Source organism: Bombina bombina, chromosome 8 (genome assembly GCF_027579735.1).
Source record: "Bombina bombina isolate aBomBom1 chromosome 8, aBomBom1.pri, whole genome shotgun sequence".
Lineage (NCBI taxonomy): Eukaryota > Metazoa > Chordata > Amphibia > Anura > Bombinatoridae > Bombina > Bombina bombina.
The window spans coordinates 90,477,176-90,502,242 of NC_069506.1; positions in this window are offsets into that span (position 1 = coordinate 90,477,176).

Sequence of the window (25,067 nt, forward strand, 5' to 3'; positions counted from 1 at the left end):
GTTTCTGGCAAGTCTTCAGACTCGCCAGAAACAGCAGTTATGAAGCAGCGGTCACAGACATCGCCGGAAATCAACCCGATCGAGTACGATCGGGTTGATTGACACCCCCCTGCTGGCGGCCTATTGGCCGTGAGTCTGCAGGGGGCGGCATTGCACCAGCAGCTCTTGTGAGCTGCTGGTGCAATGCTAAATACGGCGAGCGTATTGCTCGCCGTATTCAGCGAGATCTGTCGGACCTGATCCGCACTGTCGGATCAGGTCCGACAGACCTTGATAACTTGGGGCCATAGTTTCTATGCGTATCCAAATACCATACCAGTTATATAACACAATTGTATATACACAGTTATATAACACAATTGTATATACACAGTTATATAACGCAATTGTGTGACCTCACGTTTTCATTGCTAGGAAGCTTTGCACTCAATAGAGTGTGCTTCCATAGGCTCCAATGGGAGTCTCATTCTCATGCCGCGTCAACCTCGCGCAGCAAAGGGAGTAAGTCGCGCAGCTATAGATAACAAATATAAATATATATGCATATGCTTATGTACATATATATGTATGTGTTTATTTGTGTATATACACATATTAACACATAAATATATGACATACAGTATATATTTACTGGGAACACACAGTCCCCATAGACAGTAATGTAAAGGTACTTTTCAGTGCAGTTTATTTCTAACACCCCACACCCACCAACTTTAGCCCACAAAAACTGCTTAGTGCAGTTAAAAACAAAAAAATAAGTTACATTTTTTTTTTCTTCTTCAAAAAAGGGATCTCACACTTTATTTTGAGGGCACTTAGGGCACTTTTAAAAAAACGAACCAAGCTATTATACTATAAACTATATATAGGTAATCATAATTTTAGGTGCAGTATTGACATACAATATCTAAAAGTGCTAAAACAAAAATTATCATTACAGCATGTTTTTTAAATCTGTCAAAATGTACTGAGATAAGAGGTGGCATTCAAGGGCTTAGAAATTAGCATATAAGCCTGCCTAAGTTAATCTTTCAACAAAGAATACCAAGAGAACAAAGTAATTTGATGATAAAAGTCAATTGGAAAGTTGCTTAAAGGGACACTGAACCCAAATTTTTTCTTTCGTGATTCAGATAGAGCATGCAATTTTAAGTACCTTTCTAATTTACTACTATTATCAAATTGTCTTCATTCTCTTGGTATGTTTATTTGAAAAGCAAAAATGTAAGTTTATATGCCGGCCCATTTTTGGTGAACAACCTGGGTTGTCCTTGCTGATTGGACAGCACCAATAAACAAGTGCTGTCCATGGGTCTGAACCAAAAATGTGCTGGCTCCTTAGCTTAGATACCTTCTTTTTTCAAATAATTATAGCAAGAGAACGAAGAAAAATTGATAATAGGAGTAAATTAGAAAGTTGCTTAAAATTGCATGCTCTATCTGAATCATGAAAGACAAAATTTGGGTTTAGTGTCCCTTTAATTAAGCATGTACAAAAAGAAGACACAGGTCTTATCTCTGAAAATGTTTTAATAAATTACCCATCACTATGTACATCTGTCCCAGACCCTAACATTTCTCACTAACACAGAAACTGAGCAAATTTCCCGGCTTTTCTGCAATTAAATGAAAATTTAAAACCCAGGATTATCATATTTTAAAAACTGATTTCCCAATCAGTTATTAAAACATATAAATAAACATGTCATCAACCACTTTGATGGAATATATTGCCATTTAGGTCTAGATTATGAGTGGAGAACTATTTAGCAATCCCGTTTGCACATTATCTAGATGGAGGAATTTGTGCCAATATGTAATTGACCACTTGAGTGCTATGTTCTTCGCTAGATGGAGGCTTTTTGCGCGCATCCGGTTGTGCTCATATTACAAGTTGAAAGTAAAAAGTTTTTGCACGGCCGTAAACCTGACACTTACAAAGATATTGTTAACTTCTCCCATAGTAGTCAATGGAGCACAAAAACTGAAAAAAAGAAACTAACACTTGTACTAGTGCACTAATCTGACCATGTATATTCAAGCGCACTAAACCCTATATGAATTATTAATATTTTACATTCCAATGTTCTTCACATAGCAGAATATGTCCTTTTTATTCTTAAATACACACACACACATATATATATATATATATATATATATATATATATATATATATATATATACCCCATACCAATATATCTATTCCTATAGATATATAGGCATAGATATGTATTTTACATGAACAGTATCAGATATATGTAGAAATATATATATTTAGTAATAAACAGTACATTATTTTCTATGTTAAGAACATAGGAATGTAAAAAATGTGTTTCTTTCACATTCATTTACTTGTGGGAATTTGACTCCTGGCCACCAGATGGAGGCAAAGAACATCCCAGCAAAGCTTTAAATATCCTCCCACTACCCCCAATCCCAAATCATTCTTTGCCTGTGTAACATTTTAGGTGATGTGTGAAGAAGGTGTCTGAAGAAATCAAGTTGTTAATCCTTTAATGGGTACTTTTCCCTGCAAGCAAGATTGGGGTTATGCTGTGTCCATGTAATTCTCTTTAGTAAGAGTAATGGTGGCTTTTAGCAGTTGGAAGACGGCGAGGTGGTCTTTACTTACCTTCCAACAATATTTGCTACCCCTATATAGAAAACCAGGGTTGGTTACTGGTCTATGTCAGTGAGGATTCTGTCACACCTGTTTGCTGTACCTGCCCTACAGCGGGTCCACAGGTAAGTGCTTTTACCTTCTAGGTGAGAAGGATGGAACACTTAGAAGTTCCTTGTTTTAAAAAGAAAAAAAAGAACAGAAAAGAAAAAAGGATACTTAAGGAACAAGATGGATCGTTATGGGACTGCATATCACTTTTAAAGGTTGGGGATTTATTGGACAGCACTTCAGGGCACTGTTCTGTCATATGAAGGCTTTTTTTATTTTGGCTATGGGTATTTGTTTGCACAAGTTTACCTTTTATTTAGTTTGGGTATGTCTTTAAGAAAGTTGTTGGACCGCACCTTACTTTTGAATTTGTGATCATGTGACCGCTTTGTTACTTCCTGAGTGCTGAACAGTTTGTTTCCAGTCGGCTGTTTGGAAGCCGGATTTTCAAGGAGAAAGACTGGATTTTCTGGCATTAGATCGTTTTTCCTGCCTGATGCTTCTCTCTTGATATTTGCAGCTTTCTAGGATCTGCAGTTTGAACAGGATTTATCTGCTGGTGTGGATAGGATTTCTGGTTACCAGTTGGGTGAGTCACTCCAGCATGGCTGGGGTGTAGAGGTGCCGGTTTTAATAATTATTTATCTATGTTTAAAATTTTATTCTATTTTACGAGTCTTGGAAGAAGTGAGCGGTAGACCCTCTCCTGTCAAGACTTCGACCGCATTTAAAAGTCAGTAGTTAAGAGTTTTATGGGCTAACGCCGGAACATAAAACTCTTAACTAAAGTGCAAAAAAGTACACTAACACCCATAAACTACCTATTAACCCCTAAACCGAGGCCCCCCACATCGCAAACACTAAAATAAAAAATTTTAACCCCTAATCTGCCGACCGGACATCGCCGCCACCTACATTATACCTATAAACCCCTAATCTGCTGCCCCTAACATCGCCGACACCTACATTATATTTATTAACCCCTAATCTGCCGCTCCCAATGTTGCCACCTACCTACAATTATTAAATCCTAATCTGCCGACCGGACATCGCCGCCACTTTGATAAATGTATTAACCCCTAAACCGCCGCACTCCCACCTCGCAAACACTAGTTAAATTTTATTAACCCCTAATCTGCCGTCCCTAACATCGCCGACCCCTACTTACATTTATTAACCCCTAATCTGCCACCCCCAACGTCGCCGGTACTATATTAAAGTTATTAACCCCTAAACCTAAGTCTAAACCTAACCCCTGGTGGACATTATTCCATTTGCGTGCTTCCATCTGAGACCTCTATAGTTATGTATGCTCAATCAATGGAACGGGGATCACTTGGATCTCTCTCAGAGGATAGTTTTAGACTCTCAGACAAGGATTTAGTAATCTTATGGCACGTTACTTAAATATTAGATATAAAATATATATTATTTTAAATTCATAAAAATGATTAAATATAGTGTAAAATATTCTAGATATTTCATAGAATATATCTATATAATTTACTGTGTTTAATATTTTTTTAATTTTTTTAATTTATTATTTTTTTAAAATATTTTACATGTAATATTTCAGTAATGCGCCTTAAGATTATTACATTTTCATGTGCGCTAACCAGACCACGTTAAAATCTAAATAGCAAAACCTGATGCACAAAATGCATATTTTACATTCCTATGTTCTTCACAAAATGCATATTTTACATTCCTATGTTCTTCACATAGAATATAATGTACTTACTCACCTGGTGAGTTTTGGGATACTAAGGATATTTTGTATTGCTGACATTTGACAAAGGTGTTTTGTAAACACCAAAACGTTATGTCTTTTTAAATTTTTGCATATTTATTAAAAGTTAAATTTTATGTGAACAATGAGTGCCTTTTTGCTGGACTTTTTGTATACTTTTTAAAGTGCACCCTGGCTGTTGAAAAAATTGTTTGATGTGCTTAACCTTTTTTGGATGATATATAGATATATATATATATATATATATATATATATATATATATATATATAAATATTTATTTACAATAAGAAAACATTATCCTATACACACACATACTGTGTATATATATATATATATATATATATATATATATATATATATATTTATATACATACATATACATATTTAGACATGTGTTAGTAACTATTTAATGGCTATTGTACCTAGTTAAAATAAATACAAAGTTGCCTGTAAAATAAATATAAATCCTAAAATAGATACAATGTAATTATTAATTATATTGTAGCTATCTTAGGGTTTATTTTATAGGTAAGTATTTAGTTTTAAATAGGAATAATTTAGTTAATAATAGTAATATTATTTATATTTATTTAAATAATAATTAAGTTAGGGGGTGTTAGGGTTAGACTTAGGTTTAGGGGGTAATACATTTAATGTAGGTGGCGGCGGTGTAGGGGGGTCAGATTAGGGGTTAATAAATTTAATGTAGGTGGCGGCGGTGTAGGGGGGTCAGATTAGAGGTTAATATATTTAATGTAGGTGGCAGCGGTGTAGGGGAGTCAGATTAGAGGTTAATATAGTTAATGTAGGTGGCGACGGTGTAGGGGGGTCAGATTAGATGTTAATATATTTAATGTAGGTGGTGGCGGTTTAGGGGGGTCAGATTAGATGTTAATATATTTAATGTAGGTGTAGGCGGGTCAGATTAGATGTTAATATATTTAATGTAGGTGGCGGCGGTGTAGGGGGGTCAGATTAGATGTTAATATATTTAATGTAGGTGGTGGCGGTTTAGGGGGGTCAGATTAGATGTTAATATATTTAATGTAGGTGGCGGCGGTGTAGGGGGGGTCAGATTAGGGGTTAATAAATTTAATGTAGGTGCGGCGGGGTCCGGGAGCGGCGATTTAGGGGTTAATACTAGGATAGGTTTATTGCGGTGTGGGCTATGGCGGTTTAGGGGTTAATAATTAGGCTTATTGCGTTGTGGGGGGTTGTCGGTCTAGGGGTTAATACATTTATTATTAGGAGTGAGAGGGGGGATTGCGGATATAGGGGTTTTACGTGTCAGGCTTATTTTTGGGAGGCGTGTTAGACAGTTACGGGAGATTTAATATTTTAGTTACTTTTTTTAGGCGCAGGCAGTTTCTAAAGTGCCGTAAGTCACTGGCGACTCCAGAAATTGTATTTACACTCATTTCTGGACATCGCTAGTTTATCCGACTTACGGCACTTTAGCAACTGCCGGCGGGGTATATGTAATACCCCGATGTGCGAGGTGAAACTACGAGCGGCACAGGTTCCCTCGCTTGCGCCAAAAACTACGCCGTATATCGGATCGCGCCCCATATCTTAGAGCCCTTATAACTTTTTAATGCAATTAAAAAAAAAAAACATTTTATCAGTTTTTTTAGTGTAACTGTACTTTTAAATGTATTTTTTTAAGTTTATTGTTCAACTTTTTTGTTTCGCATAACAGTTAACCAGAGCTCTGAAGTCGCACTAACCCAACGTTCGTTAAATTTAACTGTGCTCAAGCGCATTTACTTTCTACTTGTAGTACGCACACTATTTCTGACACGCACAAAGAGCTGTGATATAACCCTATCGCTCGTGCGCAACAGTTAGTGCTCATCTCATAAACTAGCTGCAGCCAAGAGGTTAAGCAGGGGTGGTCTTAGACCATTACTTTTGTTAAAATATAGTATAACATAACAGTTATATACATTTAAATTCATTTTGATGTAACACTTTAGAATCAATCTAGAATAGTTTACAACAATGTAATCTAAATTTCAAAATGTATTACAATCTGGTACTGAAAATAACATTTGCACATAGATTAAAGGGATGCTGAACCCACACTTTTCTTTCATGATTCAGATAGAGCACGCAATTTTATGCAACATTCTAATTTACTCCTATTAGCAATTTGTCTTCATTTTCTGAGTATCTTTAGTTGAAAAAGCAAGAATGTATAAGCGTATGAGCTGGCCCATCTTTCGTTCAGCACCTGAGTAGCGCTTGCTGATTGGTGGATAAATGTAGCCACCAATCAGTATTCCCTTGGGTTATAGTTACCAATATCAGGAACAGGTTTTAACTTCTTTATTTTGTCTCAGATACCTTGGTTCAAGGGATGGAAGATCACACGTAAAGAAGGTAATGGCAGTGGAACTACACTTCTTGAAGCTCTTGACTGCATCCTGCCACCATCCTGTCCCACTAACAAGCTTCTACGTCTGCCTCTGCAAGACGTCTACAAAATTGGTAGTATGTATTTTAAATCATATCCAGGGTGCTGAACCAAAAATGGCTGGCTCCTATGCTTAAATTCCTGCTTTTTCAAATAAAGATACCAAGAGAACGAAGAAAATTAATAATAGGAGTAAATTAAAAAGTTGTTTAAAATTCCGTGCTCTATCTGAATCATGAAAGAAAAAATGTGGGTTCAGTATCCCTTTAAAGGGACACTGTAACCAAAATTTTTCTTTCGTGATTCAGATTGAGCATGAAATTTTAAGCAACTGTCTAATTTACTCCTATTTTCAATTTTTCTTGGTTCTCTTGTTATCATTATTTGAAAAAGAAGGCATCTAAGCTTTTTTTTGGTTTCAGTACTCTGGACAGCACTTTTTTATTGGTGGATGAATTTATCCACCAATCAGCAAGGACAACCCAGGTTGTTCACCAAAAATGGGCCGGCATCTAAACTTACATTCTTGCATTTCAAATAAAGATACCAAGAGAATGAAGAAAATTTGATAATAGGAGTAAATTAGAAAGTTGCTTAAAATGTCATGCTCTATCTGAATCACGAAAGAAAAATTTTGGTTACAGTGTCCCTTTAAGTTTCATTTTTTGATGCATATGAGCACACAACCTTGTTTAATGCAAACTTTAAAACATTTTATAGCAATGGAACGTAGCAACAAACCTCAATACTTTTATATTTTCCCCAATGTTCCTTTCTGTTTTACTTTATTTCTATTCTTCAAGTTTCTGCTGTTTTGTATTACATGCTTTTCTGCAATGAAACGACTGAACTATGCTGTTGTAGTTATAATTCTTAGAGACATTTTGGTATAAGAAAGAATTCAGTGCATATGTATGGTTATGCTTGGATATTATTTATCAAATGTTCTAAAATGATTCTATTTTGTTTCACTGTGACTCAGATTCTAAAGATAAGATTATAAACCGAAATACATTATGTTTTTTTTCTCATAACCAATGATGATTAGAGGTCACTGATTAGCAGTGAAAGGTTAAATTTGTTCTAATAAAAATTAGGATGCACCAGTGAACAGTGATATCACTTCTATAATTAATCAAAGGCTTACAAAGACTTTAATTAATGACCTCTGGAAATGAGACTCAGCGAAGTATACATGGCAAGATAAGCTTTTGCAGATGAGATTAAACTTTTTTTTTTTAATTATGAGGATTAGAGTGTGTCTATATGAGACTCAGAGAAGTATACATGTGAGGAAAAGCTTTTGCAGAAGAGGTGGATTTATATATATATATATATATATATATATATATATGTACCATATTGCATGTATATATATATATATATATATATATATATATATATATATATATATATATATATATATGACGGTGTGTGCATTAAGATTAAATAAGCAATTATAAAAATATATTATTTTATACTTTTGAATTAATAAGCAATTTTGTCAGTTTAAATATTTCATTATATATTTAAACATAAAAAGTCTTTTTCTATGTGAAGAACATTGGAATGTAAAATATTCATAACTACCTTCAGGTTTAGCACTGTTGGTCTTACACAATGTTGGGTTAACGTGTGAGCGATAAGTGTTAGCTTTTTTTTTTTTTTAAAGTGCACTATGGGGAGACGAGGTCACCGTATCAGAAGTCCTGAAGTTAGCACGCATTGGGTTTTGCACTCTCACGCTAACTTTTAACTTTCAACTTGTATTATGCGTGCTAACCCGCCCACATTAGAAGTTTACTTTGAACGCAATTAGCGTGCAAGCGAAAAAATCCAATTGTACACCACTTGTAATCTAGCCCAATATATTTATATACAACCTTATTGTCATAAACCACTGTCCAAAATATTTAGAGGATTCATACCTCTAGTGATATTAAATATCTAAGTCTAAATTTATCTGCACAATTAATCTAAAAATAAATGTAAAAATGTAAGGTATTTTTTTTTTTAACAATAAGAACTTTTAATTCAACAGAAGTCTAAAATGGATGTACAAATACTCTCATTAAGAACATTTTAAAAAGTTTATAATACAAAAAAAAAATCAGGGCTGCTGGGGTATCTGGAAATGTTAATAAATGTTTTGTATACATAAATAACATTTAAAAAAATCACTAACACATTCATCCACTTCATCAGAACAACCGGCCCACAGCAGCAAAGTCCACGAGCAAAAAAGACCCCCGCAGCAACCACCACCATGACCACCATGGCCGCGCGAGCCCCACAAGTGCGGGAAACAACCGAGAAAGCTCTGGCAAATCGTCCGTCAGGCGTGTGTCTGCTGAGGTAAGTCTGGATAATTTGTGTTTTCTTTAATTTTTGTTATATTTTGATCACATCAGTATCCATCGGAAGTAATACTGTAGCTCTTAAACCTTTTTGTTACAATAATTGTATTAAATCACTCTATGAGAGTATATATGTGCTAAGCTCAATTACCACCCACAACCGCGGAGCCCACACAACCACAGTGGCAACCACCACAGGGATCCCCTCCACCCACAGAGTGCACCACAATGGGCCAGCCACTCCGATGAAGTGGACGAATGTCATAAGTGGTTCCTTTTTTTTTTTTTTTTTTTTTTAAATTTTCAAAAGCTTTATTTTGAAGCAATGCAGGTTCCAAGTGAATAAACAAAAGAAACAACAATATAGCTCAATACATTTGCACAACTTGTGCAGTAGTTATCCAGACAATAGATTTAAGCAATTGTCCAAGGGCTTCTCCCTGTATATTAATCTTTACTGGATCTCAGGGGTGGATTCTCCTTTTCCAGAATGCAATGTTCGTGTTCACATCTCCGACCGTCAATAGAACTGAAGGATATGGTTAAAAAAAAGTCCCACGACCCCAACATTTCACCCATGGTATGATTCTTAGAGATCGTGCTATCCCCCAGCTAGGTTTGCACTTGACCACATCTATACAACCCAAGACTACCTCCTCCATTTCAGCAAGCATATTAGAGAAGTGTTTCTACCAGATGGTTGCCAAGTAATTTGACCTACAAGAAAGATTAGAGGGGAATGGGGGACAAATGAGGGTGAGAGGGGAGGGAAGAAGGAGGAGAGTGTGGAGGCTTGACTGAGAAGATGCAAAAGGGAGAGGGAGGTAGTATTGTACCCTCCTTATGGTAGTGGACTTGAGTGTATTGTGGATTCCCAGTAGAACCGGACCTCCTGAAAGAAGGCCAAATTCCCATTTCTGAGATAGGAGTATTCCTCACAAGAGAGGAGCTCCGATGTGTTACATACCCATTCCTGCATCGTAGGGATTAGTGAAGTCTTCTACTTCCGCGCTATTAACTGTCTAGCACTATTGAGCCCTAATTGTAACAATTTTCATCTTATTTTACATTGTTTCCCAACTTTGTAGTTAACAATGGCAGTGGCTGGCGTAAGTGTAAAAGTGTTCCCCAGTAAACCTTTAAAAAAATTCTCCACACTTTTCCAAAAGCGAGAAATGGAACTACACTGCCACCAAATGTGGGACATAGTGCCTATCAAGCCACACCCTCTCCAACAGGAAGCACTGGCATTCAGGTATATACGTTTGATCCTCTCAGGAGTGATTTACCATCTGTGTAAGAGTTTATGGTTTAATTTGAGAATTCTAGGGGATGAGGATGACTTATGTGTGTGATTAAATATATTATTCCATTGTTTCTCTGTGAATGTAACTCCCAGTTCTGCTTGCCAGTGGGTAATATATGGATGGGATAAAGCCATAGTGACATCGTCCAGTAATTTCTTTACTATCGATAGAGTCCCCCGGGGGGAAGTTTCCCTCAAGCAAAGACGCTCAAAGTTCGTGGGTTCTCTGAGGAGATCCTGTTATGGGGTGATGTACTAACTAGATGAGCTAATTGTGCATGTTTAAGCCAGGGAGTGAACAGATCACCTGCTACATCTGCTAGCTGTTTTTGGTCCTTAAGCTTCCCTTTGTTTATTGATATAGTGAAAGGAATACTTTGACCTAGGCCCCTATCTGCTACCGCTATCGGAATAAGATCTCCCACTAACTCTGCATTTAAAGGGATAGGTGACATCAGAGAGATTGTAGAAGATATTCCCTTTATTCTGATACGCACCTGGTCCCATGCTTTGAAGAAATGAGTGTATAATAGTGATTGTTTCGCCGGCCTACTAGTATCCTTGTGCTAGCACAAGGGACCAAGGGCTGGTGAATTCAGTAAGTGAGAGTCAATAATTAATCGTGATTTGGTATAGGGGTATTCATGCCATTCTGACACCCTTTTGGGAGCTACTGCATTGTAATACTGCAATATAGATGGCAAACCCATACCCCCTCTGCCCAGAGAGCACAAGAGTATTCTCTCTTAATTTGGGGTTTAATACCCCCCTCCCCATGAAGGTGTTTATTAGGGACTGTAATTCAGACATAAAAGTGTGTGGCAAGTGTATAGGGACCAAATGCAGTATGTATACAATTTGTGGGAGGGTGGTCATTTTAATTGTTTGTATTCGGCTTCACCAATATATGGGTTTTTCCCACCATGTGCCAAAATCCTTATGGATCTTATGAAGTAGAGGGAGATAGTTAAATTTATATAATTTACTGCTAGCTGGGGTCAGAAAGACTCCTAAATATTTAATTTTGTCATTAGTCAAATTGTATGGGCAAAGCAAGCGCAAGGATTCAAACTTCCTCCGGTTCATGGAAATATTAAGAATCTCAGATTTTTGGGCATTTATTAGAAAATTTGAGTGGTTGCCAAACATCCGAAACTCTGTCAGGAGCGGCAGGAGTGACGACACTGGGGAGGCGAGAAGGACCAGGACATCATCCGCGTACAGTGTGATTTTATACTCATTGGGCCCTAACCTTACCCCCTCAATATCTGGGTTCCGTCTTATGTGTGAGGCCAACACCTCTATAGACATTGCAAAAAGAAGCGGTGACAGTGGACAACCCTGTCGTGTACCGTTTTGAATTGTAAAGCTGCCTGATAAAGTACCGTTTACTTTAACCTTCATGGATGGGCAAGTATATAAGCTTAAGATTCTATGTATCATTTGTGTTCCTATCCCGAAGGCAGACAAACATATTTTTAAAAATTTCCAGTCCAGCCGGTCGAACACTTTCTCAGCATCTGTAGAAACTAAAATTGCAGGCTGTTTAAACCGGTTGACATGTTCCACTAGGTGTAAAACCCTAATCATATTATCCCGTGCCTCTCTCTTGGGTATGAATCCCGACTGGTCAGGATGTACAAGCTGGGGGAGAATTTTATTAAGACGGGAAGACAGAATCTTAGCGTACAGTTTTATGTCTGTATTAAGAAGCGATATTGGTCTATAATTTTCAGGTTTGGTTAAATCCTTGTCAGCCTTCGGCAGGACAGTGATATGAGCTTCTAAAAAATTTTGAGACCAGGGTTGGTTATTATCTAAGGTTTGAAACAAACAGGTCAGGTTTGTAATAGAGATTGGTAAATTCGTCGGAACCCGAAATTTTGTTTAAGGGAAGCGATTTAATAGCTGCCAAGGTTTCCAGGACCGAGATAGGTTCCTCTAGTTGGTCAGATATTTCTTTAGGCAATACAGGAAGCTGGGCCTCTGCCACATATTGTTCAGTGGCTGCATGAGATTGCGAGTATAAAGGAGGTGAAAGATTGTACAACTTGCTGTAAAATGCCCTAAATTAGTCTGCTATCTGGTGACAACCTACCACCTCATGGCTTTCTGAGTCCTTAAGTTTATGTATGTAAGTCCTAAGATTCCGTTGTTTTAATGTTCTAGCTAAGGATGAGCCTATTTTATTAGAATCCACAAAATATATCTGTTGGGCCTCTTTATATAATAGGTGATTAAGCTCACCTCTTGCTTTCCGTAGAAGTAAGGCTATGTTAGCTTCCGAGGGGTTTATCTTATGTTGTGTTTCTAGCTCCAGAATAGTCTTTGAAATGTCCGAATATGCTGTTCTGTATTGTTTAGTGAGATGTGCTTTATGTTTTATGAGTTCACCGGGTATTATGCGCTTCCCACAAAGTAAGAGGAGCAGTCTCAAATGAGTTATTGAGAATAAAATATTCTTTAATATGCTCTGCAAATTTTTCATCCAATTGCCATTGGAAAGGAGCCAGTGGTGCATCTGACCAAGTCAAATCTATACTAACCATAGAATGATCCGACCAGCTATTTGGTGCTATAGCAGAGTCTTTAAGTAAACGATAACTTACTTGGTCAATAAAAAATATAGTCTATACGGGAGTAGCTTTTATGGGGGTTAGAGTAAAAGGTAAAGTTTTTCTGTCCTGGATGTTTAGCCCACTAAGTATCTATTAGTGAAAGGGAGTGGAGATCTGAGCCGATATCCAGCAAAGACCTTGGGGAGATCCCACTACCGCCCGTGGAACAGTCTAAATCTGGTTCTAGAGCTATGTTCAAATCGCCTGCAAGTATGAGAGAGCCTTTTTTGTATTGTAGAATCCTACTAGTGAATCTACGGCAAAACTTAGCCTGTATAGTATTTGGCGCATAAATATTAACCATTGTTATTGGCCTATCATATAAAAGTCCCACTAGTATCAGCCATCTGCCCCCGGGGTCTGCATCAACAGTCTGCAATTGGAACGGAATTGACCTATGTATTAGTATACTCACACATCCCCCCCTCTTCCCCATGTGCGATGCAAAGTGTCTCGTTGGGAATTCCCTGCTAGGAGGGTGTTCTTTTGGAAAATGTGTCTCCTGGAGAAAGACAATGTCCACCTTAGACGGTTAAAGCATGACAAAGCTAAGGGGGATAGATTTATAAATGTTCTCACGGATAACTTCTTGTCACAATTAATAGAGGAGCCAACTAGGAGTAACGCTATATTGGATTTAGCCATATCAAATAATACAGATATAATATCAAACATAGAAGCCAAAGAACATTTGGGTAACAGTGATCAAAATATGGTCACATTTGAAATTTCCTTTCATAAGTAGTGTCTTAAAGGTTTAACGAAGACTTTTAATTTTAAGAAAGCAAAATTCAACGATTTAAGGATATCATTAAATAACATAAATTAGGACAAAGTATTCTCTAATAAAAATACATAGGATAAATGGATAACATTTAAAACTTTGTTAAATAAATATACATATCAACAAATACCATATGGTTATAAAAATAAAAAATCCAAGCCAATGTGGCTGAATATAAATGTGTTAAGAGAAATTAGAAAAAAACGTAGGGCATTTAAATTATTCAAAGAAAATAGTACAGACTCAAAATTCCATATTTATAAGGAATGTAACAAAGCATGCAAAAAAGCAATTCAATTAGCCAAAATTGAAAATGAAAAATGAATTGCAAAGGATTCTAAATCTAACCCTAAAAGATTCTTTAAGTACATAAATAGCAAAAAATCTAAGAAAGACAATATAGGTACATTAAAATGCGGGGAGGGTAGCATGATTAACAGTGACAGGGAGAAGGCTGAGATACTAAACCAGTTTTTTTTTCTTCAGTATACACAAGAGAGGAACCATTGGATGATACTTTGGAACAAAATAGAATATGCCAGCCCATACCATTAATTGGGTTATGTATAGAGGATATCAGGAACAAATTGGATAATATTAAGGTAAATAAAACTCCAGGCCCAGATGGAATACACCCAAGGGTGTTGAGGGAACTTAGCACTGTTATAGACAAACCTCTACTCTTAATTTTTCAAGACTCATTTTCCTCAGGCATGGTACCCAAGGATTGGCGTAAAGCTGATGTGGTGCCACTCTTCAAAAAGGGAAGTAGGGATGATCCAGTAAGCTATAGTGGGGAAGATATTTGAAGGGATTATAAAGGATTATATTGATGAGCATATTCGTGTAAACAAGATTATGAGTTCTAATCAGCATGGTTTTATGAGAAATAGATCATGTCAAACTAATCCAATTAGATTCTATGAGGAAGTAAGTAAAAATATAGATAAAGGGGAATCAGTTGATGTGATATACTTAGATTTTGCAAAGGCGTTTGATATACAGTGCCACATGAGAGATTAATGCACAAAATTAAGGGACTGGGAATAGCTTAAAATGTTAGCTCATGGATAAATAACTGGATTAAAGATAGGGAGCAACGAGTAGTAGATGGATCATACTCAGATTGGACAAAGGTAATCAGTGGAGTACCCCAGGGATCAGGGTTGGGCCCTATTTTTTTTTAATATTTTTATAAATGACTTGGAGCTAAGATTAAATAGTGACATCTCTATTTTTGCAGATGATACTAAGAAAAGCACTATATAAATTGCAAATTATTATATATTATATATTATTATTATATATTATTAAGTAAGGTCATTAGGTCAGAGCAGAATGAACTTTCGTTACAAAGGGACCTGCAAAAATTAAAAGAATGGGCAGGTAAATGGAAAATGAGATTTAATACAGGAAAATACAAGGTTCTACATTTTGGAAGTAAAAATAAGCAGGCAACGTATTATTTAAATGGGACAAGACTTAGCCAAACACAGGAGGAAAGGGATTTGGGAGTAGTAATAGATAACAAGCTAAAGATGGGTGCACAATGCAGGGCAGCAGCTTCAAAGGCTAATAAGATACTAGCATGTATTAAAAGAGGCATTGACTCAAGGGAGGAAAGCATAATTCTGTCGCTATATAAAGCCCTGGTAAGACCTCACTTTGAGTATGGAGTGCAGTTCTGCGGACCGATCGCAAAAAAAAGATATTGCAGAACTAGAAAAAGTTCAGAGAAGGGCCACAAAGCTAATAAGGGGATTGGAGATTTTAACCTATGAGGAGAGGCTAGCCAAACTGGGTCTGTTTTCTTTAGAAAAAAAGGCGCTTAAGAGGTGACATGATTACTTTATATAAATATATTCAAGGCCCATATACAGAGATGGCAGAAGCGCTGTTTATTCCAAGAAAATTGTTTGTGACCAGAGGTCACAATTAAAGGTTGGAGGAAAGGAGATTTAATCTCCTGCAACGGAAACGTTTTTTCACTGTAAGAGCAATAACATTTGGGAACTCATTACCAAAGGAGGTAGTGAATGCCAATACCCTAGATACATTTAAAAATTATTGGGATACATTTCTGTCTATAAACAAAATTCATGGATATGATTGCTAGTTTTAAATGGGTCACCTTTTAATGGGATTATTTAAGTTTAACTGGAGCTTTTTGTATATATTTTAGATTTGTATAGGTTGAACTTGATGGACTTCGGTCTTTTTTCAACCTCATCTACTATGTTACTATGTAAAGCCACTTAACGCATTGTTGGTGAATTTATTTCTTTGACATTAAGCGTCACTAACCTAATGGTTTGTGTCCCCATATGTGCAGATGTCAGGTTGTAGGTCTGTGACTAAATAGTGGGTTGTGTTGTTGTGAGATCTTGTATCTAACTCCTGTTGGTTAAAAATTATAAATTGGTCCGTGTTTCATAGGTTCTACCTGTACCGTGGTTTGCATACCCCATAATACCTCCCAGTCGAGCCAGAAAGAGTAGATGGTAAGCGGAAGGGAGAAAGAAGGTGGAGAAGCATTGAATTTCTGGTGATACTGTTTAGAGCTATAATGGAGAAAAAAACAAAAAGTAAAACAACAACAACAATTAAAAAGCAACAAACAAACAATCAGTTAACTTGCCTGAGGAAACAGAGTGGTAGCTCTGAGAAACGCGTAGCGAATTCTACTGATTTTTATTGTACACTGTTATATTTTTATATAAAGTGTTTTTTATATATATCTGGAGTCTCCTGAATTTTTTATCTGAACCTTCTGAATACATTGGACCATCTTTCACCGGAGTGGTATGTGCGCTGGGCCACTTTTAATATACCCAGCTTGCTTCATTAGCACTACAGTGTGCTCTATACTTTGTGAGTATATCTCTGAAGGGTAAAGCTGGTGGGTTCACACTCTGCTTACTAATTCCACACTAGGAGTCGCCCTCTGTATATCTTCTTACTTTTCAGATGATTTTGGAAATCTACTAAGAGGAGCTGCCCTAGCATTCTAATGCACAGTCAACTGGGACACTGATAAGTTTCCAGACTGCTTATCTAGGCATTATCTTTGCCTTCACTACATGTGAGTACAAAATCTATATCTCATTCTATTTATCCTTATATATACTGGCTACACTAGGAGGCGCCCTTTCTTTTTTTGTTTCAAACAAACAATCAACTCAGATATTTATGGAAAAAAGGGGGGAGAATGAGTAACCGCTACAACTTTTGGTAATGGGTCGGTTAAACGTCATTGGGAATAGGGGAAAGGGAAGAGTATTTTCTATGTTTATGTTTTACTAGGAGGTCCACAATAATCATTGTTGCCACTTGTTGGCAATTAGTGATCAGAGTCCATTAGGGGGGGAACAAGGGGCAATTGTGGAGGATGAACTCATTCTATATAGTAAACATTTGAAAACCAGATGTGTACCCCAAATGCACAATGATCGACTGAGTTCAATCTTGTGGGTCCCTTAAACTCTTTAGACACAGGGCACAATGTCATTCCCAGAAGTGAAGTCTTTGAGTTTTAAGGCCCTCAAAGGCCTCCAGGCCCAAGGGCCTGATACCTGACAGACAGAAGATAGTTCCGCATTGGCAATATCGGATTTTCAGGTGACTGAAGTCTGGCGTCCAGTTGAAGCCGGAGGGGATGAATCTTGAGAATATCTATTCTGCCGTTTATGGGAAACTTGTGACCATCCCTGTTTATGTTGCATAGTGTTGTCCATCTTGTTGGAGTTTTCACGAAGTGAAGGTAGAGAACATAGATTCTTTCTGAGAGCAGAAAGAATCTATGTCCTCAGGAGTTTTGTAGATTACAGTTTTATTATCCTTCATGACCCTCAGGCAAAATTGGAACCCCCAGCGATAGGAGATACCCAGTTCTCTAAGATGCGAGGTAAGGAATCTAGCCTCTCTTCTTTTGGTCAAAGTGAGCTGGCTGAGGTCAGCATAAATTTGGATATGACACCCCTCATTATGAAAAGGAGATTTCTTTCTGGCAGCTGTTAGGATGTTTTCCTTATCTCTGAAGCTGGTAAATTTGATTACAACATCTCTTGGGGGGTCTGAAGCCTTTTGGGGGGTCTCAAGGCCCGGTGATATCGATCTAGAGAAAATTCCACATCTTCCTCATGACCCAGCAAGGTATTAAATACTTTTTATAAATAGGGTAGCAGCTCTGCTAAATTTATACTTTCTGGGATGCCTCTAATCCCAGGTCCTCGACCTGATCTTGTATTTGCTGAATTAGAGTGGAGTTATGAGATGTTTGTCTACATTGAAGGTCCAATGTGTTGTCAGTTTGCTCCATATCTTCTAACTGAACAATGCAGTTTCCAATCTTGTTTATTTCTTTTTTGACTTCGGACATACTGTTTTTGATAATTTCACCCACTTGCGTAATAAAATAATTAATGTCCTCCTTAGAAGGTAGAGCCTGTATATCTGCTTTAGTTATTGGGGCTGCCCCCTCAGGATCCATTTCTGAATCTGTGTCAGGTTGTATTCTCTCAGGTGTATCTGAGGGTTCAGCAAATGTAAAGACCAAAATGAAGCAGCACCACCAAAAGCGTTTCTTCAAGGTGTTTTATTCAGCCTGAGGAGTAGCCAGACCCAACATAGTTAAACAACAAAGTTTCGGACACAGTCCTTAGTCATGTATGGCTAAACTCTACACATAATCATCCTTAAATACCCTCATAGCCACACCCACACACCTGTGAAGTTGTACATTTCAGATTAACCCCTTACATACTACTCAAGGTACACAGGTAATTATCAGCAAAAAACATTTCAATAATTTTCAGGTGAAACACACCAACCTTATATATATTAAAGTACAGTTATATATACATACATATATCAAGTAAATTAGCAGAACAGAATCCATAATCATCTGTAACAAAAGAGAAAAGAAGGAAATTAAAAAACATTGTATCCAATTAAATTTAAAGGCATACAGATAGGTCAAAATCCCTATTCATCCCATTAGGGTGTAATGTCCCCAACTTATTAATCCAGACCATTTCTCTACTCTTAAGGATTTTGGCTCTATCCCCACCTCTTCTAGGAACTGGAACATGCTCTATCACTTGAAATCTTAACTGATTAAGGTTATGTCCAGCAGACAAAAAATGGCACGCTACAGGGGCATCAAGTTTTTTTGTCCTAATACTGCTTTTATGTTGAACCATACGTTCACGGACACTACGGGTGGTCTCTCCGACGTACCCCAATCCACAGGGACATTTAATCAAATAAACCACATATTCTGTGTTGCATGTAAAATAATCCTTAATAGAAAACATATATCCAGTCCTAGGATGACTAAAGGTGGGGCCTTTAATTATGTTGTTGCAGTTAGAGCAACCAAGGCATGGGAAATTCCCCCAATTTTTCTTGCCTATATAGCTCTGCACCCCCCTCTTTTTAAGGGGGCCAATATCTGCTCTGACAAGTGAATCTTTAAAATTTCTACCTCTTTTGTAGGCCGGCATAAAAGGTTTAGAAAACTCTAAAACATCTGATTCACAAGTCTGTAACACATGCCAATGCTTTAATAAAATTTTCTGTACCTTTAGACTTAAAGGAGAATATTGGCTAACAAAAACCAATCTATCAGATTTTTCTGTCCCCTTTATCTCTCTTTTCTCATTATTCTTTTTAGTTAACAGGGACTGTCTAGTTGTGGCAAGAGCATACTCAAGTTCTGTTTCAATCAATTCCTTAGGGTAACCCCTTGCTAAAAACCGATCCCCCATCTCTCTCAATCTTAATTTGGCCAAATTTTCATCCGACACAATCCGTCTAACCCGAAGGAATTGGCTTCTAGGTAAAGATTTGAGAAGAGATGGAGGGTGGACACTGGTATAGTGGAGGAGGGTGTTACAATCCATTTCTTTTTTGTATAAATCCACAGATAAACCCTGTGGAGTTTTTGATACACGAGTATCCAGAAAAACCACACTCTCCTCACTCCACACCAGTTTGAATTTAATTCTAGTTGTAGCAGAATTCAAATCATTAATAAATTTCTCAAGGGTTCCAATGTCGCCCGACCACACACCAAAAATATCATCTATATAGCGCCACCATGTGGCACCATATAGTAAAAACAATGGATGATTATAAACAAAATATTCCTCAAAAATATTCATATAGATATTTGCGTATGTGGGGGCGACATTGGAACCCATGGCAGTCCCTTGGAGTTGTAGGTAGTAATCATCACCAAACAAAAAATAGTTACAACATAATACAATCCTCAGTAATTGGATCAAAAATTCTTGTTGTAATGGTGAAAACTTTAAATCTTGACTCAAAACCTTGGTAACTGCACCAATACCAGCCTCATGAGAGATGGAAGTATATAAAGATGCTACATCCAGACTAAACAGTATGCCTCTGTTCCCATCAATAGACAGGTTCTGCAATTTAACTATAAAATCACTTGTATCCTGAATATAGGAATTAGATAATACCAGTGGTCTCAAAGCCTTATCTAAAAAAATGGAAACTTTAGATAGGATAGAACCCATTCCAGCTACAATGGGGCGTCCAGGGGGGGGAGTTAAGCATTTATGTACTTTAGGGAGTGTGTATAAAACAGGAGTAACCGCCTCTGATTCCAAAAGAAACTTTGCAATATCTTTATCAATTACCCCATTTTTTACAGCAATGTTAACACAATTTTCAACCTCTTTTTGAATGTTAAATACAGGGTTTGTGTGCAATCTTTTATACACAGCAGTATCTGATAATTGTGTTTTTATTTCATTCACATAAAATTCCTTATCCATAAGTACAGTGGCCCCTCCCTTATCAGCCCCCTTAATGATAAGCTGTTCATTATTTTTTAACCCATTAAGTGAAATCAACTCTTTCTTAGTTAAACCTTGTCTCACAGGGTGTTTTCTACTTTTACTATAGTGTTTTCTACACATGTCAGCTACATCATTATCCACCAATTTAATAAAGCTTTGGACCCCGGCCCCTACCTGTGTAGGGGTGAATGTACTTTTATTAAATAACCAAAAACTTTTTAGTTTCAACCTTTGCAAAGCATTTATATCAACATTACTCACTGCTGGATCAGGAGAAGAATGGGATACACTTGTAAAGAAACTTTTGAGCTTAATAGTCCTAAAGAACCGGTATAGATCTTTTTGTAGTTCTAAATGATCATAGTCCTGTTGGGGGCAATAAGAAAGTCCTTTGTTTAGGATCATTAACTCATCATCAGTAACTTGTACCTGAGAGATGTTGATCATTGTCGGTTGTAGCTGTGTGTCATCACACGTTGACCACCTCTCCCTCTGATCTTTTTCTGATGGAGTGCTGTTGTCCTCTTTGCGCCGTCTGTGTTTGCGGCCCCCACAGCGTTTCCTGAGGCCTCCAAGTCGGATTCCCCCGACATCGATTCAGACGATGACCCTTGTGTGCTGGCACGCCCGCTTCTTCCATGCGTGCGTCTGCGTCTGTACCCGGAACCGGAAGTGCCGCTTATTTTGTTCCCGTCCCCACCGGTAAACCGTTCCGGTTGTGTAATCCTCTTCATCCCGAGAGAACTTCTTCTTCTTACGTTCTTGAATGGTATGTTTCAATTCCTTAATCTGTTCATCCAAGCTTTTAAGTAGCTGTTCCATTTCTTCAGGGGATAAGTTGTTTTGGAGGTCCTGTTTTATGATGTCAATCTGAGCGTTTTGATTCTCTATTTCTTTTTGCAAACATTCAACCGTCAGGACCATGATATCAAACGAACATTTATTTAATATCATTTCAAATTTATTGCAGTATTCCATATTATCTTGCATCAGTGTGGGGCGTAGGTGTAGTCTCAGCCCTCTTGGTATACGTTTTACTCTGTGGTATTCAGCTAATGTTACAGCGTGTAATTCAAATGCCACATGTTTCTTTTCCAAATGCTCCAATTTCTTACTCACAGTTTGGGTGGGTGAAGATTTTAAAAAGTCTCTGGAGCCCCGGGTCAATGTAGTGATCCTGGCGGCTTCCATGTCAGAATAGCCAAAGGTCTTAGGCTCATTACTCTCCTGTCCAATTTCCATATTCCCGTGCAAGGAAGGCAGTAGTCACAATGAAATAGTCATATATATCCAGCACAGGGAATGTTTTAAGGTGTGCCAGCTTCCAGGTTCCTGCCAGAACCCACAAATGCAAATGTAAAGACCAAAATGAAGCAGCACCACCAAAAGCGTTTCTTCAAGGTGTTTTATTCAGCCTGAGGAGTAGCCAGACCCAACATAGTTAAACAACAACGTTTTGGACACAGTCCTTAGTCATGTATGGCTAAACTCTACACATAATCATCCTTAAATACCCTCATAGCCACACCCACACACCTGTGAAGTTGTACATTTCAGATTAACCCCTTACATACTACTCAAGGTACACAGGTAATTATCAGCAAAAAACATTTCAATAATTTTCAGGTGAAACACACCAACCTTATATATATTAAAGTACAGTTATATATACATACATATATCAAGTAAATTAGCAGAACAGAATCCATAATCATCTGTAACAAAAGAGAAAAGAAGGAAATTAAAAAACATTGTATCCAATTAAATTTAAAGGCATACAGATAGGTCAAAATCCCTATTCATCCCATTAGGGTGTAATGTCCCCAATTTATTAATCCAGAACATTTCTCTACTCTTAAGGATTTTGGCTCTATCCCCACCTCTTCTAGGAACTGGAACATGCTCTATCACTTGAAATCTTAACTGATTAAGGTTATGTCCAGCAGACAAAAAAAGGCACGCTACATATTCTGTGTTGCATGTAAAATAATCCTTAATAGAAAACATATATCCAGTCCTAGGATGACTAAAGGTGGGGCCTTTAATTATGTTGTTGCAGTTAGAGCAACCAAGGCATGGGAAATTCCCCCAATTTTTCTTGCCTATATAGCTCTGCACCCCCCTCTTTTTAAGGGGGCCAATATCTGCTCTGACAAGTGAATCTTTAAAATTTCTACCTCTTTTGTAGGCCGGCATAAAAGGTTTAGAAAACTCTAAAACATCTGATTCACAAGTCTGTAACACATGCCAATGCTTTAATAAAATTTTCTGTACCTTTAGACTTAAAGGAGAATATTGGCTAACAAAAACCAATCAGATTTTTCTGTCCCCTTTATCTCTCTTTTCTCATTATTCTTTTTAGTTAACAGGGACTGTCTAGTTGTGGCAAGAGCATACTCAAGTTCTGTTTCAATCAATTCCTTAGGGTAACCCCTTGCTAAAAACCGATCCCCCATCTCTCTCAATCTTAATTTGGCCACATTTTCATCCGACACAATCCGTCTAACCCGAAGGAATTGGCTTCTAGGTAAAGATTTGAGAAGAGATGGAGGGTGGGCACTGGTATAGTGGAGGAGGGTGTTACAATCCGTTTCTTTTTTGTATAAATCCACAGATAAACCCTGTGGAGTTTTTGATACACGAGTATCCAGAAAAACCACACTCTCCTCACTCCACACCAGTTTGAATTTAATTCTAGTTGTAGCAGAATTCAAATCATTAATACATTTCTCAAGGGTTCCAATGTCGCCCGACCACACACCAAAAATATCATCTATATAGCGCCACCATGTGGCACCATATAGTACCATAGGCATACTGTTTAGTCTGGATGTAGCATCTTTATATACTTCCATCTCTCATGAGGCTGGTATTGGTGCAGTTACCAAGGTTTTGAGTCAAGATTTAAAGTTTTCACCATTACAACAAGAATTTTTGATCCAATTACTGAGGATTGTATTATGTTGTAACTATTTTTTGTTTGGTGATGATTACTACCTACAACTCCAAGGGACTGCCATGGGTTCCAATGTCGCCCCCACATACGCAAATATCTATATGAATATTTTTGAGGAATATTTTGTTTATAATCATCCATTGTTTTTACTATATGGTGCCACATGGTGGCGCTATATAGATGATATTTTTGGTGTGTGGTCGGGCGACATTGGAACCCTTGAGAAATTTATTAATGATTTGAATTCTGCTACAACTAGAATTAAATTCAAACTGGTGTGGAGTGAGGAGAGTGTGGTTTTTCTGGATACTCGTGTATCAAAAACTCCACAGGGTTTATCTGTGGATTTATACAAAAAAGAAACGGATTGTAACACCCTCCTCCACTATACCAGTGCCCACCCTCTATCTCTTCTCAAATCTTTACCTAGAAGCCAATTCCTTCGGGTTAGACGGATTGTGTCGGATGAAAATTTGGCCAAATTAAGATTGAGAGAGATGGGGGATCGGTTTTTAGCAAGGGGTTACCCTAAGGAATTGATTGAAACAGAACTTGAGTATGCTCTTGCCACAACTAGACAGTCCCTGTTAACTAAAAAGAATAATGAGAAAAGAGAGATAAAGGGGACAGAAAAATCTGATAGATTGGTTTTTGTTAGCCAATATTCTCCTTTAAGTCTAAAGGTACAGAAAATTTTATTAAAGCATTGGCATGTGTTACAGACTTGTGAATCAGATGTTTTAGAGTTTTCTAAACCTTTTATGCCGGCCTACAAAAGAGGTAGAAATTTTAAAGATTCACTTGTCAGAGCAGATATTGGCCCCCTTAAAAAGAGGGGGGTGCAGAGCTATATAGGCAAGAAAAATTGGGGGAATTTCCCATGCCTTGGTTGCTCTAACTGCAACAACATAATTAAAGGCCCCACCTTTAGTCATCCTAGGACTGGATATATGTTTTCTATTAAGGATTATTTTACATGCAACACAGAATATGTGGTTTATTTGATTAAATGTCCCTGTGGATTGGAGTACGTCGGAGAGACCACCCGTAGTGTCCGTGAACGTATGGTTCAACATAAAAGCAGTATTAGGACAAAAAAACTTGATGCCCCTGTAGCGTGCCATTTTTTGTCTGCTGGACATAACCTTAATCAGTTAAGATTTCAAGTGATAGAGCATGTTCCAGTTCCTAGAAGAGGTGGGGATAGAGCCAAAATCCTTAAGAGTAGAGAAATGTTCTGGATTAATAAATTGGGGACATTACACCCTAATGCAGAGCTTTCCAAACTTTTCATGTCGGTGACACACTTTTTAGACCTACATCATTTCGCGACACGGTAATTAATTCAGTTGTACTAGCAAAAAGGATGTTAAAC